Source organism: Phyllostomus discolor, chromosome 6, assembly GCF_004126475.2.
Source record: "Phyllostomus discolor isolate MPI-MPIP mPhyDis1 chromosome 6, mPhyDis1.pri.v3, whole genome shotgun sequence".
Taxonomy (NCBI): Eukaryota; Metazoa; Chordata; class Mammalia; order Chiroptera; family Phyllostomidae; genus Phyllostomus; species Phyllostomus discolor.
In genome coordinates this window covers 151,150,785-151,164,358 of record NC_040908.2, presented here as the reverse complement: position 1 = coordinate 151,164,358, position 13,574 = coordinate 151,150,785, and the positions used below count along the sequence as shown (strand labels likewise).

Genomic DNA, 13,574 nt, shown 5'->3' with positions numbered 1-13,574 from the left:
CCACAGCTTTTAAATATAGTTTAGAATCAGGAAGTGTGATGCTTCCAGCTTTGTTCTTTTTTCCTAAGATTGCTTTGTCTACTTGAGGTCTCTTGTGGTTCCATACTAATTTTAAGATTTTCTTTTATTTCTGTGAAAACAAAGCTATTAGAATTTTATTTATTTTTGTAGGAATTGCATTGACTATATATGGCTTTACACCTAGTATATGTCTAGGATACTAATATATGTCTAATATAGATATTTTAACGATATTAATTATTCTCACCTATGCATATGTGACTTTTCCATCTATTTTTTCTTTAATTTTTTTACCAGTGTCTTAAAGTTTTCAGTTCCTTACTTCAATGTATTCCTAAGCATTTTATTGTTTTTGATGCTATTTAAATTAGATTTTTTATTTCTTCATGTATTTCATTGTTATTCAACTTACTTTAGCAGGGTGATTTTGTATCCTGCAACTTTGCTGAATTCATTTATTAGTTCCAAAAGATTTTTAGTGGAATCCTTGGGATAGTCTACATATAAATCATGTCATCTGCAAATAAAGACAATTTTTCTTTTTTCTTTCCAAATTGGAAGATTTTTATTACTTTTAATTTTGTAGCTTTAATTTCTTTTAACTGTTCTGGCTAAAGACACTGGATACTAGGTTGAATAGAACTGGCAAGAGTGGGCATCCTTGTTTTGTGCTTGATCTTAGAGGGAAAACTGTCTGTTTCTCACCATTGAGTATGATGCTAGCTGTGGATTTCTCTTATGTGGCCTTTATTATGTTGAAGTATTTCCTTCTATGCCCAGTTTGTTGAGAACTTTTATCATGAAATGGTATTAGATTTTTAAACATTTTTTGCATGTCTTGAAAGGATCATATAATTCTTATCCTTCATTCTATTGAAGGATAGATATATCATGTGTACTGGTTTTTGTATGTTGAACCATTTTGTATGTTGAAGGATAGATATATCATGTGTATTGGTTTTTGTATGTTGAACCATCCTTACAACCCATGGATAAATACTGCTTGCTTATAGTATATGATCCTTCTTTTTTCCTTTTTTTTTAATTGTTGTTCAAGTACTGTTGTCTCCATTTTCCCTCCACTACTTTCCCCCAATCCCACCCCTACCTCCCACCCTTAATCTTTCCCTCCTTTGTCTTTGTCCATGGGTTCCTTATACATGTTCCTTGACAACCCTTCCCTTTTTTAATGTACTGTTGAATTTAGATCACTAGAATTTTGTTGAGGATTTTTGCATCTATATTCATCAGGGATACTTCCTGTAATTTTCTTTTCTTATAATGTCTTATGTGCCTTTGGTACTAGTGTAATGTTGGGGCACAAGATGATTTGGGGAGTGTTTCCTTCTATTCAGTTTTTTTGGACAAGTTTAAGAAAGATTCACATTAATTATTTTTTAAATGGTCGATGAGACTCACCAATAAAGCCATTTGGTCCTGGGCTTTATTGTTGTTGGGAGAGGTTTTTGATTACTGTTTCAATTTCTTTAATCATTATTTGATCTATTCACATGTTCTATTTCTTCATGCTTCAGACTGGAGAGGTTATATTTCCCTAGAAATCTATCCATGTTTTTCTAGATTATCCATTTGTCAGCATATAATTATTCATAGTAACTTGTCATGATCATTTGTCCTTCTGTAGCATTGGTTGTAATGTCTCCACCATGTTTCCTGGAAGACCGGCCTGGTCTTTGACAATGGCTGGAGGGATTGGACCCCAGTGTAGGGCCCTGGATCTCCAGGGGCACAAACAAGAGTGTCTCCTGCTGCCAGACTGACTGACTGTGGCTGTGAGGAAGCTGTATTCTTCTACAGGGTCTTTTCAGGATCTCTGGGGTACAAATAGGAGGTCCTCTTGCCTAGTCCCTGATCCAGTTTTCCAGCTCATGAGAACAGCTGGGCAATGCCTATTACATGGCTTTTTCAGGATCCTGGGGGTTCAGATGGAGATGTCCCCTCTCGGGCTGCAATGCCAGCAATAATGATAATGAACTACGGCTGGGACAGACTGATGAAGCTTGATGATAGGGCCCTTTCCAAATGACTAAGTTTGGTGGGCTCACCTCCAGGTAATCCCATGCTGTGGCCAAGAGGAGTTGAAGCTTATTTCTGGGCCACTTCAGGGTCCATAGCCAAGACTGAAATCTGTATGAAGGTGATCTGGTGCCTGGGTGGGTGTGTAACCTTCTGGGTCTGTTGGCATAGGGTGCTGGTTGGCAGACCCAAAGACAAACAGAGCTATAGTCAAATTCTCAGGGGTCTGGGGCTATTGGTATTTTTGTGGCCAGGACTATGGTCAGTCAGTCACTTGCCTGGTTGCAAGTCTGATGGGCTATTCTCAGTCTTGAACTTCACTGGGGTTTCACCATCTCCTACCTGGGTCTCATAGTTCCCACAAAGACATCTTTATCTGTGGGTGGATGCCAAATTATTATTTTTGAGAGGGGGATGTGTGCAAGGGACATCTTAATTGGCCATTTTGCTGACATTGCTCCTCACATCTTGATTTCGACCTTCTGGCCTCCAGAAGAACTAAAGAACATATGTACATTGTTTAAAGCCATCCCATTTTGGTACTTTGTTACAGCACTCCTAGGAAACTAATACACTGATGAAGTGTATTTAATTTAGAAAACCCATATACTTAGAGAAAATTTAACAGAAGAAAGCTGCTTCTCTTGTATTACTCTGCAAGTTATGGCTCTTGGGTCAATGCTAGTAATTCCATCTCAAACTCCACCACATAAACAACTAAAATTCACATATATTCATAATTCAACTGCCTCTTCTTAAATTAATACCAAAGTGGCTTAATTCATTGGATTTGGAGAATGATACTATAAGAAGTGAGGAATTGCCAAGTGTCTGCATTATACTTGAATACTCAAATGACAATAAACTCACTACCTTTAAAGGTGATTTTTTTCCACCCTTACATAGTTTTCATGGCCTAGACTTGTTTTTCCATCTTGAGCTGAAATTTCATTTTGGGCTCTTGTCATCATCACTTTGGGCTCTTGCTCCATGCCTTGAGGAACACCAGTTTTAATTGCCCTTTTCCAGAACAAGACAGAAACACTGGCACTGTCCCCCACACTCTGCCTTCTGCAGACTCTACACCATTGTATTCTTAGAGTGTGGATCATGCGACATGGTTTCAGCTCACAGCTCTGGTCCATTCACTCCCCTCATCTTCTTTACTTTAGCCATGTGCACTGACATTTCAGCTCTACGCTTTTTGCTGCTAGTCAGTCAATACAATGTCAGGCTCTGTTCTCCCGTGACTTCACTGCATGGCTACGTTGGCCAAGGAAAACAAAGTTTAATTAAATCTTAATGTTGTACCAAGCTTCCACAGGACTGCTATTTTCACATCCTAGTGCTATTAGCAGAATACATAATGAGAGCATATGGGGTAATGAATCAGCTCTGCTTACAAAGAGGAGCATTCTGTCACTCCTTCACCTGTCACAAAGCTTATTTTTTTGGCTCGCCACAGAGGGCCTTAGTTTTTCTCATAGACAAATTGAAATACTTGTGACAGTCTTTGTTCTTTTCAAATTATGAAAGTAGCATCATAAAAATCTTAAAATAGGTCGGTATATCTAAAAGAAAAAATGAAATATTTCATGAAGATAGTTCTGGGAATCTTTCCCCACCTGCTGCTATGACCCAGTTACCTCCTTCACATTTATGAATTGTCTATATTAAAAACTGCTAGTCTTGTGAGCACTCCAAAACCTGAATAACACATATGATATTCCTTATTTGAGCTGATAAAATTTCTCTCCTTTTTTTATTTTTATTTTTTATTCTTGTTTATTCTATTACAATTGTCCCATTTTTTCCTCCTTTGCCTTCTTCTCCTGTTTTAATTTATGACAGAAATAGTCATCATAATTATTAATCTATGGGGAAAAAACTAAAAAGTGATACCACCCAGAAATCCCTGAATTACTAATTTTTTCCAACCTGGACATAAATTCTGAGGAAGTGTCCTGTACCTCAATTATTAAATGTCCAATAAGAGTTAGTAGTGGACTATTACTGGCTGCCTTTAAGAAGTACAAAAGAAAATATGACTCCGTGGTTTGATATATACATCAACTTGTCACCTGCTTTAATGGTCTCCAGTAGCTGAAGACAAATATTAAATGAAAAACCTCATGACATGTTCATTTCTTTTACTGTATCATTGGACTGATAATGAAGTAAATTTTATCTTTCCGGCAATTCTCCTCTTGATTTCTTAACCATAGTCACTACAAATAGTAATAATAATAAGCTGTGTTTATTTTGTGATAAAACCCAAATACCCTAGAAGACATTATGGACGCCAAGCCTCGGGCTTCCATGTTACATAAGAACAGTTTAAAGTGGCTACTCCACTTTGGGAGAAAACGCTGTGGCACAGAATGTTCAGAGGTCTCATTTCAAAGCTACACAGGCCATGGAAAAGTAAAAGAGTGAATTTGGGTGTAAATGTCCTCCTTTCAGTTTTCCCTATGCAAATGAAATTTTTCTAAAATATATGTGAGAGTATTTCAGGTTGCATAGTCTATATGCTTTGCCATATCTATATTACATGCCTGTTAACATATGTAAAGATCATGAAGTTATTTATACATAATGATTGATCCCGTTATTTTTTATTTTATTGTTGTTCAATTATAGTTGTTCACATTTTTCCCTCATTACTCTCCCTTGTCCTGCCCACCCCCACCTGCCACATTCCATCCTTCCCCTGCCCATTGTCCTTGTCCATGGGTCCTTTATACATGTTCCTTGACTTGGCCCTTCCCCTTCTTCCTCCCCTTTTATTCCCGTCCCCTCTCCCCTCTGGTCACTGTCAGTTTGTTTTTTATTTCCATGTCACTGGTTCTATTTTACTCACATGTTTGTTTTGTTGATCAGGTTCCACTTACAGGTGAGATCATGTGGTATTTGTCTTTCACTGCTTGGCTTATTTCACTTAGCATAACACTCTCTGGTTCCATCCATGCTGTTGTGAAGGGTAGGAACTCCTTCTTTCTTTCTGTTGCATAGTATTCCATTATGTAAATATACCAGAGTTTTTTGATCCACTCATTTACTGATGATCCCGCTCTTGAAAAATAATCTTGAGTACATTCACAGTTAGGTATTGGAAGTACTAAATAAAATTAAAATTTGATTTTCTAAGTGATGTAAAATTTTAACAAATAAAACTTAAAAATAATTGACAGTTATTTCTTTAACCATTAATTTTTGCAATTGTCCCAGAATATAGAGTGTAATGATGTCAGTTTTCTGAATTGCACTTGAGATTTTTTTATTGATGTTTAATAGACTAAAGACTAGGAGATGTACTAGCAAAAGAAGAGTTATATAACACTCATCTTTAACACCTGGCCCAGTGCATGTCTAACTTATAGTAAAGGTTTATTAAAAGAATCTCTGACTGACAGATGGACTGACTCACTGACTAAATCGATGACTATGAAGACATGTTCATACACTGAACTAAAAGCTAAGAATTATAATGAAGCTCCATAACTTTTGATGAATATTCTCTTTTTAATGATGGCAGATAAAAATAGAAGCCTTTTTTTGATCGTCAATTTTCTATAAGAGAAAAGGAAGGCTCAACATATGTGAAATAAACCTGGGACACTGAGATTCCCCATTTTGACATTCCTATTTTCGCATGGAAGAGTAGTCTACGTGAATGAGGCAGGTCACATGCCCAAAGGCATGTGCCCTTTGGGCACTCAGTAGTCTCTGTCGAAAGCCCTCTGTGGGACTCAGCAGCTTTCTGCATGGATCCCTGGGAAGTCCACACATTGCCAAAGGCACGCTAACAGTGAGACTGAACCTCCACCCTCCAACACAGACTTTCTGTAGTAGCCACAGTGAGCATTGAAGGTGTCCCAACAGCTGTTCCAAACCTGGTAGTCTTTCCTTGTTCTATTTTCCACTTCTGAGTCACAAGCAAATCCTATTGGGATGTCTTCCAAAATACATCTCAAAGTCCATTCATATTTCTTTCATCTGTCTCCATCATTGTTCTGAACCTTCATACTCATGCCTGGACTTCCCCAGTATTTCTCAACCTTCCTCCCTGCACTCAATCTTACCCTTATAATCCATTTTCTATGCATCAGTTAATATATTATTTAAAAAGTACAAAACAGATTAGTGGCACCCTCTTCTTATATCTTAGAAGAGTCCTATTACCCTGAGAAATAAATCTAAAAATGTTACCAGGAGTCCCTGACAACTTGTCATCGCAAGTCCCTGAATTCCTTGGTTCTTGCCTACCCCTTCAATTCCAACGTCTAACACTACCTTTCTTATTTTCCTTAGCACATTCAAGATTCAATAGTTTCCTCTTTCTTGGACATTGTAAATGTTGCAAAGCGACCTAAGCCACTCTGATACTTCACATACATAATTACTAGGCCGGTTTTGGTAGACTATAATAGGCAAAGAAGCCTAAGCTAGGTAAGCATTAGTTATAAATACCCTGAGGACTAGGTAATAATAGTAAAGCAGAGTCACAGACCTAATTTTCCAAACACACACATGGTGACTTGACATACATGCTAACGTTAGTCAGCACAAAATACTTGAAACAAAAACCTGTTCTGAAAATGCAATGGAATTATATATACATATTTTTTGTTATTTGAGGTGCTCTAAATGCCATTTGCAGCAGACAACATTCCAGAGGCAGAATTAGTACAGCCTTCTAGTTGGATCAACCAATGAAGTGTTCTTCTAACTCATGGCCAGACAGAGAACCGTTTATGGGTCAGGCCTCAGGTGTCTTCTCTAACCAAGGTATATAAACTTTATACCTCACTAGATTCTTTAATTGTGTTAATATAAACGTGAGAAGTATCTCAAAAATATGTAGGTCAATAAACATATTTTAAATAGCTATAATTTTTCTATAAAGGCCCCCTTCTATCATTTATAACACTAAGTCTCAAGACATTTACTTGTCAATAAATACAGTTTACTAGTTTCTAGTAACTGTGATTGTTAGCTAGTTATCTGGTACTGATCAAGACGTTGAAAATAAGTGATGGTAGGTATCTCTGGAGAATGACTTTTCTTATATAATCCTAGCAGCTTACTTCTGTATTTTGGATTCTTGATTGACACAAGTGACCCTTCCTTCCTGGAGTCAAAATTAGCAGCTGGAACTTGCATAATGTCATATTATCTACACTGAAGTAATATCAGTAAGTTGAAGAAAGTGTAACATTATGTCAGGAATTATGCATGTGTTGCTGCTGGCTCTTTCTAACAAAGAGCATAAACACCTTTCCTAAAGCTCTTTACATGTCTGCCTCTTTCTCTGATGTCAAGCATCTGGTAGTGGACTTCTATCCAAAGAACTCTTAAAACTCAACAGAAAGAAAACAAACAACTCCATTAAAAATAGGCCATAGCCTTGAACAGACATCTCACCCAAGAAGATATACAGATGGCAAGTACACATATGGAAAAGATCCCATCCAATCTTTCTACATCCCATCTGACCAGGGAATTGCCACTTAAAACAACAGAAGAATACCACTGCACACCTATCAGAGTGGCCAAACTTAAAATCACTGACAGCACCAAGTGTTGACAAGGATGTGGAACAACAGGATCTCTCATTGCTGGTAGAAATGCAAAATAATACAGCTACTTTGGAAGACATTTAGGTGGTATCTTACAAAACTAAACATACTTATCATATGATCCAGCAATCACTCTTCTCAGAATTTACCCAAAGATGTTTAAAACTTATGTCCACACAAAACTTTCACATAGACATTATTGCAACTTTATTCATAATTGCCAAATTTGGGAATAACTACAATGTCCTTCAGTGGGCAAGTGAATAAATAAACTGTGGTACACTGGGCAATGGACTATTAGTTAGCGTTTAAAAAGAAAAAGAGCTATTGAAGCATGAAAAGACATGGAAGAACCTTAAATGCATATGACTAAGTGAACAAAGCCTACACGGGGTTTGGATTCTATGGAATTTGGAATCTATTCCACCTATGTTGCATCCTGGAGAAGGCAAAACTATGAAGACAGCAAAAAGACTAGTGGTTACCAGGGGTGAAGGGTGAGGGAGGGCTGTGTAGGTAGAGTGCAAAGAATTTTAGGACATTGAAACTACAAGGTCCGGCACAAATAACACCCCTTTTTATTGCAAGATCTTTTATTTCAAAATCATAAGCATGTAATTCTGCAACATCACAATATCACACTCAAACACACGATATGACACTTTAGGTGAAATGTTCAAATTAAAACTATAAATTATTACACCCAAATTACTACTCTACCAACTACACTCAAGCAGGCCTTACTTCTGCTGGACCCTGTATTTTGTCTGATACTACAATGGTATATAAATGTTTTTTTTACATTTGCCAAAACTAATAGACTGTACAACACCAAGAGCAAACCCTAATGTAAACTACGAACTTTGGGTGATAATAGAGTATCCATGTAGATGCATTAGTTGTAACAAACGTCCCTCCGTGGTGTGGGATGTTCATAGCTGGGAGGTTTTGCATGTGTGAAGACAGGAGATATATGGGAATTATCTGTACCTTCCTCTCAAGTGTGCTGTGAACCTGAAACATCTGTGTTAAAAAGGGTTTATTAAAATAAGCCAACAAAAATACATCAGAACTTCTGCATCTGCATCAGTTTAAGGATAGTGTCCAAACTCCTTGGTATGGCATACAAGATCTTTCATGAACTTGTCCCTGTCTAACCATGCATGTCTAGCCATGCATAATAATGTGTTACACCCAGACTTGTTTGTGTGCATGTGCATGTACACACACACACCCTTGCCCCACCTCTCACACTCGAATCATTCAGAACTTTTTGTTTATTGAAGCAAATGTGCCAGGTGCTTTCATAGACTTCCCTGTCTGATGGTGAGGTGACTGCTCTTTTGATTGACTAACGCCAGCTTGTCTTTCAAGCCTCATTTCATAGAAAGCTGTTCTTGATTCTCTTCCAATCTTATTCAGGTGCCTCTGATTGCACCTAGTATGTACCTTCTCTTATCATGAAACATGTCGTGTTATTCTATAATTGTTTATATAGGTGATTGTATCCTTCAATGCATTATGAGCTCCTTGAAATAGAATCTGCATCGTTTTAGCACAGTTCTGTGTCCGTAGTGGGTGCCCTTGAATTATTTATTTGTTGGCTAAGGTTAACAGGGGGGAAAATAGAGAAAGCACTCATCCTAGAGCATTCCCAGGCCTAGAGAAAGTGTGTGCTGTTGCTGGAAGCATTGTACGTCTCTGCTGGATAGAGCCAACTTCATTCCCCGGTGATGTCAATATGGCACCATTCACCAGCCTGAAAATCCTCTGGCACGAAAAACACGTAAATTCTGGAAGCTGTTGATGAGACTGAGTAGGTGAGTCAATAGACTCTGTTCCAAGTTGGCACGAAGGGACATAGTCCTAAACATCTAAAGCTCTATAATTCACATTGAGCTTCTCATTAACTTAAATGTTAATGTAAATTTAAAACATGTTGTATTGATCTGAAACTGTTTTGTATGCATATTGCATACTGAGCTCTCTAACAACAGAATCCAGTGGACATTTCTTCACATCAACTTATGATTAAGGAAAAATGAGGCTTTCTCTCTTTTCTCCCTTTTGGTCATGTAAAATCATTGGTTTGAGTGACAAGGATTAAACTATGAAGAAACTACATGAACCTCAGCTCCGGAGTACAATTGAATTGGATAGTATTGAGCAGAAAGATCAATTTCTGAATGTGCTCTTTCTGAGTATTGCACATATAATTTCAATTACGTATAGAGATTAGTGTCTGTCCTATTCCACTGATGGGAAACCTAAAGTCTCCATTACCTGCTGGTGACCTCACTCTATTTTGTTAGTTTCAGTCAGAATCTCCTTTTGAGGGGATTTATATTTCCTTATCTAAAAAGTAAACATGGTTTTCAAAGAATATCTCCTTATTTTAGGCTCATATAAAAGAAATTAGGGTGATGACGATAATGATGATGAAGATAATCTATTTGGAAATGTTTGCTCATAGTTACTAACTCTTGCCATTTTTGCACATACTTACTAACTCTTGCTAGACTCTGATGCAAAGTCTTATAAAATGTTCTCGCTTTATTCCCAAAGCAGCACAGGGTGGGGGGAGTTGTTGTCATTATCCTAGTTTACGAACTAGGAAACTGTCCCACGAAATGATGAAGCAACCTTCCTGAAGTTCTCCAGTCAGAAAGAGATGTTGCTGACCTGGGACTCAGGATGGTCTGAGCCCAAGCCCTTTCATAATCACTATGCTCTCTGGGTCTTAAATAACACAATGCAACTAACATATGCAAGCCTAGATTAGTGCATTTCTTTTTTAGGACATGCACACAAACATATAAGTGAGACTCTGAAGCTACTATTGAGAAGCTGGGTGGATGGATGAAATCAGGAAACCTGTTTCTGGTTCATGAACACCTTGTATCCTTCCCGGTACACACTACAAAAATTGAACTAATGGACGGGTCAGGCCTCTCCCAGCCCCACATTCTACAAAGCTGTACAATGATATGCTTCACTTTGTTCCGACCGACAAACCCTCCTCTTGGTATTTCTCTGCACTGTGACCCACCACAGTGCTTCTCCACGCGCGCTGCCCCTGCTGCAGTGGCATCGGCAGCCCGCCCCCTTCAGTTCTCACAGAGTAAGCATCCTGCTGCCAACACGTGCCTTTGAAACACATTAAATAGCAGGCAAAAAAACTCAGACTAGAAAGTGAAGAGAAGCAGCATTTTGTTTCCCCAAACGTGGAAATGAAGTACAAGAAACAGCCCTGGAGAGAAATCAGACAAAGCCTTGACATATCAAAGGATGAATATTAAACAATGCATTCAGAAGTTCTGATAAATGTAAGCCAGAGAGAACTTACTGAAATCGAGTATTTGCTAGCCGAAGTGTAGCCAACAACCTTTTTTGTGCCAGATACACAGTATAACAAGAAATGGTGTTGGCCCTGTGATCACACATGGCTAACTCTGCCAGGTAGTCCCTCTTCCTGGCAAATCAATTCGTGCCTCAGTTTCTTCACCTATAAAAGGGGAATCATGGTTCAAAATTCTCATAGGGTAATTCTGGAGCTTAAAATTAATATAAGGAATTTATCCCAGTGTTATAAACATGCTTAAAAGATCGCCTCCATTATTCTGATAACAACAACAAAAAAATCATGTGTTGTAAAGTTGTTTTTTGTGAGTGGTCATTTCAGCTAGCACTCGGACTCTCAAATTTAGGAATTGTTACTGCTTTTGAAAGACAATTACATGTAAAACACCAATTAGATATGAATATTTCACCCATAATTATTTCTCCCCCTTGGAAAGTGACTGAGGGGGATAAAAAAAAGTCACGATAAAATGCCAACTTCTACAATCTGTTTTCTAATTTGCCCACAGTCTCCCTGGTTCTTTCAGAATTCTAGCTTCTTCCCCTCTGCATCAGGAGGGCGCAGGGTAGTGGTTGAACTGGCCATAACCCTCTGGTCATCAGGCCACAGAGGGTTATGAACTCTGAGTTAAAATTCAAATTCTGTTCAGCTTCATGAGATACACAATTGACTTTTTCATATCAGTAGGAAAAGGATTGGTTGCAGTCACCTGAGTGTAACTTACTGACAAGTAATTCACTGCCCACCAGTGACAGAAGCCAGTGATTGGGTTCATTAAATAAATTTATAAAGAATTAGGCTTTACCGAAACATGAGTTTTGTTACCACACATTCTCCCCGAACATTCTACCTACCTCAAACCACATCCTTAGGAGAAAGTTGTGATGGAATCTGAAAATGAAAGAGGTCTCAAAGGCAATTTTGTACAAAATCCTTAATTTTATATGTGGAGAGATTAAGACTCAGAGAGGTTTGACACTTGCCCGAAATTGCCTGGCTAATTATGATAAGGTTGTGAATTGAATCCAGGGTTGATTCTCAATCCAATACCTGTATTTACTTATTATTCTGATGCTATATCCACCTGAAAAATCTGGAAATTACAATGTATATTTTCTAGGGGGGGTTTTTTGTCCACCTAGGGTTGAAACAAACTGATTATTATCTCTATTTGTATTGTTTTGAGCTCTGATAGAGGGATGAGTTAATGACAAAAAGTCTCCCAAATGTATGTAGAAAAAATTACATGTAGATTAAAACAATTCTCCAATGAAATACATATGACACATTTCAATAATACAGTACAATAAGCATTGACAAAAGAATACTAGCAAATCTAGAGATGGATAAACTATGTGTGTATGTTTGTATACAGGTATATAGATTTCTACCTTTTTATATTAGAAAGATGAATATCACAATATTACATCATTTTAAATCACTAAATTCTACTGGGGGAGTGTGGCAGGTAGGGATGTCTTGCCCAAATTTGTTTTAATTGTAAATATAATATGATTTAAACATATATTTATGTTGTTTTACACCAGGTGTAAAAGAAATATCATCTTCAGAAATCCAGAACTCTTCAAATTCTCCGGGTTTCCTCAGGAAGATCAGGACCTATTGGAGAAATTTTGATAAGGTAAGTTCTGAGCACCACTAACCTGTTTGCTGGGAGCTTCCATTCTAGCTCCCCAAGTTCAGAAAAAAAGTGAGATTTAATAGATCAAAACAAGAGACAAGTAGAGAGCCCAGTGCTACTTTTATTAATGATGCTGTTAATATCTGAGAATATTGTTTCAGTGTGTAGCAAAAAAAAAACAAAAAACAAAAAAACCATCCTGTTATTTAACCCCAGAGTTAGATAGATTTACCCATGTAGTCCAAGGAAGTGCTGGGCAACTGTCAACTTCCACAACACAGCAGCTGCCCTAGAGAATTTCCAGTGTGGAGTAGCAGTCTTGCCTGCATTGCTAACAGCCTGCCCACAAGATGAAAGTGACGAGAATGGGTTGAACCACAACTGACAAAGTCTTGCTCCCAAGTTCACCAATCAAATAAACAACTGTAATGACCAAGGAGAGGAGGGAGTAAATGGAAGTGGGGAAAGGCCAGAAACGACAATGTAATGGGGTGTACTTCACAAGGGAAAACGGAAATAGGGAATAAGCATTCTTCTCTAAAACCACTGAAGAATAGGAGTGACCTGCCAACAAAAAAGGTTCTTTAGAGGTTGCATCCGGATTTTCTTAACGTAGTAAAGCACACTAAGAGAATTCCTCTTGGCTGATGGAGACAGCCACAGCATTCTGATTTCTTCTGCTTTAAGACTCAAGCCAGATTCTAGACAGAATTTTTGCCAACTGCCTGTTACCAGTTGTGTATTTTCAGTGACAATGAATGTGTCTGTATTGTCATAGAGCAGATGACTATGGCAGACCACTAGTGTGTGTGCTTTTAGCTGTTTTTAAAAAGCCATTAGATACAGTGATTTTTAATTTTCAGGCATGCTATTCAATTACTCTGTAAAGAGTTTGTGGAGCTAATATCTTATCTCAGCAGTCAGTGAGATTAGT

At 37.8% G+C, this 13,574-nt stretch overlaps 1 long non-coding RNA gene across 1 annotated transcript in view; it reads left to right on the top strand.

Annotated features, from left to right (window-relative positions):
* The window catches only part of LOC118501329, an 876,473-nt gene extending 863,833 nt beyond the window's left edge, over positions 1-12,640 (top strand). Inside the window, exon 5 of the long non-coding RNA XR_004903964.1 lies at positions 12,546-12,640. This is a non-coding gene — a long non-coding RNA (uncharacterized LOC118501329). The remainder of the gene's footprint in view (positions 1-12,545) is intronic.
* Positions 12,641-13,574: the final 934 nt, after the last annotated feature.